Source organism: Lolium perenne, chromosome 1 (assembly GCF_019359855.2).
Source record: "Lolium perenne isolate Kyuss_39 chromosome 1, Kyuss_2.0, whole genome shotgun sequence".
Taxonomy (NCBI): Eukaryota; Viridiplantae; Streptophyta; class Magnoliopsida; order Poales; family Poaceae; genus Lolium; species Lolium perenne.
This window is the reverse complement of record NC_067244.2, coordinates 130,877,523-130,882,391: the sequence shown is the minus strand read 5'-3', so window position 1 is coordinate 130,882,391 and position 4,869 is coordinate 130,877,523.

Genomic DNA, 4,869 nt, shown 5'->3' with positions numbered 1-4,869 from the left:
GCCATGGCTTGTGTAAGCAAAGGTTGGGGGGAGTGTCATCATCATAATAAAGCTAAAATAAAAAGGCACTCCTTCATGGTATGAGATTGTTGGCAGGCACCCGAGGATTCGGTTAGCCATGGTTTGTGAAAGAAAGGTTGGAAGGAGTGCCACACAAAATGAAAATAATATGGGAGCCGCTCTTAGGAGGTTGTCTGGCAAGGGGGTTAGAGTACCCACTACCAGTCGTTGACAACAACAAACACCCCTCAAAATGTTACTTTTATTATCTCTATATGATTGCAAAACTGAAAAAGCTCTAGCACATGATTTAATCCCTGCTTCCCTCTGTGAAGGGCCTGTCTTTTACTTTATGTTGAGTCAGTAAACCTATTTCCCTCCATCTCAAGCAAGCATTTGAGTAGTTGTGATCAAACCATTATACTGTGATTTGCTTCATCATGTCTTTTATTCTTCCTTGTTTAGTACAAGTTTTATCTGAATGAATATAGCTTTGCAAGTTATCAATGATCATGAGAAGACCATTATGATTGAGTATGCAAGTTGTGCCTTATAAACTTTAACATGAGAGCGCTGCTCAATGAGATAAATATAATCTATAATTGTTCTCTGACCAAGAACGAAGTTTGCCATCACCAATTATGATTTCTTATGCACCTTTACTTGTGATTACCTTATACTTGTTTCAAGATGAGTTATAAGAGGTTGTTTACTATAATGTCCTGTGTGAATGAATATGATGCTTCTTGTCCGTATTTTATTTATCGACTCTTCACTCCATAAACATGTGGTCCTGTCTATCGAGTTCAGTTTCGCTTGGGGACAAGCGAAGTCTAAGCTTGGGGGGAGTTGATACGTCCAATTTGCATCACTATTTTATATCATAATTTGCTGTTATTCATTGATATATTTCATATTGGGACACAATACTTATGTTATTTCATCTATTTTGCATGTTTCATCATTATTGGAGGATCAAGCACCGGAGCCAGGATTCTGCTGGAAAAAGCACCGTCAGAACGCAATATTTCGGAAGATCAACTGTGGGAGGAAATTATACCAAAAATCCTATTTTTCAAGATGACGAAGGAAGCCAGAAGGAGGGGCCAGGAGGACCCAGGGTGGGCCCACACCCTAGGGCGGCGCGGCCCATGCCTTGGCCGCGCCGCCATGTGGTTTGGGGGGCCCACGACCCTTTCGCCTCCTTTTCTTCGCGAAATCCTTCGTCCCGAAAACCTAAGCCACAGAGGGTACCTCGCGAAGAGTTACAGCCGCCTCTGCGGGGCGGAGAACACCAGAGAGAAAAGAGCTCTCCGGCGGGCAGGAATCCGCCGGGGAAATTCCCTCCGGGAGGGAGAAATCGACGCCATCGTCACCGTCATCGAGCTGGACATCATCGCCATCACCATCATCATCATCTCCACCATCATCACCGCCGTCATCACCGCTGGACACCGTCACCGCTGTAGCAATTTGGGTTTGATCTTGATTGTTTGATAGGGGAAACTCTCCCGGTATCGATCTCTACTTGTTGTTGATGCTATTGAGTGAAACCATTGAACCAAGTTTATGTTCAGATTGTTATTCATCATCATATCACCTCTGATCATGTTCCATATGATGTCTCGTGAGTAGTTCGTTTAGTTCTTGAGGACATGGGTGAAGTCTAAATGTTAGTAGTGAACTATGGTTGAGTAATATTCAATGGTGTGATATTTAAGTTGTGGTGTTATTCTTCTAGTGGTGTCATGTGAACGTCGGCTACATGACACTTCACCATTTATGGGCCTAGGGGAATGCATCTTGTATTCGTTTGCTAATTGCGGGGTTGCCGGAGTGACAGAAACCTAAACCCCCGTTGGTATATCGATGCAGGAGGGATCGCAGGATCTCAGAGTTTAAGGTTGTGGTTAGATTTATTCTTAATTACTTTCTTGTAGTTGCGGATGCTTGCAAGGGGTATAATCACAAGTATGTATTAGTCCTAGGAAGGGCGGTACATTAGCATAGGTTCACCCACACAACACTTATCATAACAATGAAGATTATTTAGCCGTATGTAGCGAAAGCACTAGACTAAAATCCCGTGTGTCCTCGAGAACGTTTGGTCATTATAAGTAAACAAACCGGCTTGTCCTTTGTGCTAAAAAGGATTGGGCCACTCGCTGCAATTGTTACTCTCGCACTTTACATACTCGTACTTTATTCAACTGTTACATCAAAACCCCCTGAATACTTGTCTGTGAGCATTTACAGTGAATCCTTCATCGAAACTGCTTGTCAACACCTTCTGCTCCTCGTTGGGATCGACATTCTTACTTATCGAAGATACTACGATACACCCCCTATACTTGTGGGTCATCAGTCTGTCACGAATTTGGGCAGTGTTCTCAGTAGGTAACTCAGAAAAATCTGCCAATTTACGTGAGTGATCCTCAGATATGTACGCAACTTTCATTCAATTTGAGCATTTTCATTTGAGCAAGTCTGGTGCCTCTAAAAATTCGTCATTACGGACTGTTCTGGTTTGACAGATTCTGCCTTTTATTTCGCATTGCCTCTTTTGCTGTGTTGGATGGATTTCTTTGTTCCATTGACTTCCAGTAGCTTTGTGCAATGTCCAGAAGTGTTAAGAATGATTGTGTCACCTCTGAACATGTGAATTTTTGATTATGCACTAACCCTCTAATGAGTTTGTTTTGAGTTTGGTGTGGAGGAAGTTTTCAAGGGTCAAGAGAGGAGGATGATATATGATCAAGAAGAGTGAAAAGTCTAAGCTTGGGGATGCCCCCATGGTTCATCCCTGCATATTTCAAGAAGACTCAAGCGTCTAAGCTTGGGGATGCCCAAGGCAACCCCTTCTTCATCAACAATTTATCAGGTTTCTTCTCTTGAAACTATATTTTTATTCGGTCACATCTTATGTGCTTTACTTGGAGCGTCTGTTTGTTTTTGTTTTTGTTTTGTTTGAATAAGTTCATCCTTGAGTGGGAGAGAGACACGCTCCTCTGGTTCATATGAACACATGTGTTCTTAGCTTTTAATGTTCATGGCGAAGGTTGAAACCGCTTCGTTAATTGTTATATGGTTGGAAACAGAAAATGCTACATGTGGTAATTGGTATGATGTCTTGAATAACTTGATACTTGGCAATTGTTGTGCTCATATATATTATGTTTAAGCTCTTGCATCATGTACTTTGCACCTAGTAATGAAGAATTACATAGAGCTGGTTAAAATTTGGTTTGCATGATTGGTCTCTCTAAGGTCTAGATATTTTCTAGTAAGGGTCGAACAACAAGGAAGACGGTGTAGAGTCTTATAATGCTTGCAATATGTCTTTTATGTGAGTTTTGCTGTACCGGTTCATACTTGTGTTTGATTTAAACAACCTTGTTAGCCTAAACCTTGTATCGAGAGGGAATACTTCTCATGCATCCAAAATCCTTGAGCCAAACACTATGCCACTTGTGTCCACCATACCTACCTACTACATGGTATTTCTCCGCCATTCCAAAGTAAATTGCTTGAGTGCTACCTTTAAAATTTATATTCTTTATCTTTGCAATATATAGCTCATGGGACAAATAGCCTAAAAACTATTGTGGTATTGAATATGTACTTATGCATCTTATCTCTTATAAGTTGCTTGTTGAGCGATAACCATGTTCCTGGGGACGCCATCAACTACACTTTGTTGAATATCATGTTAGTTGCTATGCATGTTCGTCTTGTCTGAAGTAAGGGAGATTTACCATGAGTTGAATGGTTTGAGTATGCATATTGTTAGAGAAGAACATTGGGCCGCTAACTAAAGCCATGATCCATGGTGGAAGTTTCAGTTTTGGACAACAATCCTCAATCTCTTATGAGAATATTATTCGTTGCTGAATGCTTATGCATTAAAGAGGAGTCCATTATCTGTTGTCTATGTTGTCCCGGTATGGATGTCTAAGTTGAGAATAATCAAAAGCGAGAAATCCAATGCGAGCTTTCTCCTTAGACCTTTGTACAGGCGGCATAGAGGTACCCCTTTGTGATACTTGGTTAAAACATATGTATTGCAATGATAATCCAGGTAATCCGAGCTAATTAGGACAAGGTGCGGGCACTATTGGTAATCTATGCATGAGGTTTGCAACTTGTAGGATATAATTTACATAATACATATGCTTTATTACTACCGTTGACAAAATTGTTTCTTGTTTTCAAAATAAAAGCTCTAGCACAAATATAGCAATCAATGCTTCCCTCTGCGAAGGGCCATTCTTTTACTTTTATGTTGAGTCAGTTCACCTACTTCTTTCCATCTTAGAAGCAAACACTTGTGTTAACTGTGCATTGATCCTTACATGTTTACCTATTGCACTTATTATATTACTTTGCATTGACAACTATCTATGAGATATACATGTTAGAAGTTGAAAGCAACCGCTGAAACTTAATCTTCCTTTCTGTTGTTTCAATGCCTTTACTTTGAATCTATTGCTTTATGAGTTAACTCCTATGCAAGACTAATTGATGCTTGTCTCAAAAGTACTATTCATGAAAAGTCTTTGCTATATGATTCAGTTGTTTAATCATTGTCTTTACCATTGCTTTGAATCACTTCAATTCATCTCATATGCTTTACAATAGTATGATCAAGATTATGTTGGTAGCATGTCACTTCAGAAATTATTCTTTTATCGTTTACCTACTCGAGGACGAGTAGGAACTAAGCTTGGGGATGCTGATACGTCTCCAACGTATCTATAATTTCTGATGTTCCATGCTTGTTTTATGACAATACCTACGTGTTTTGCTTGCACTTTATATCATATTATGGAATTTATTGGACTAACCTATTAACAAGATGCCACAGTGCCA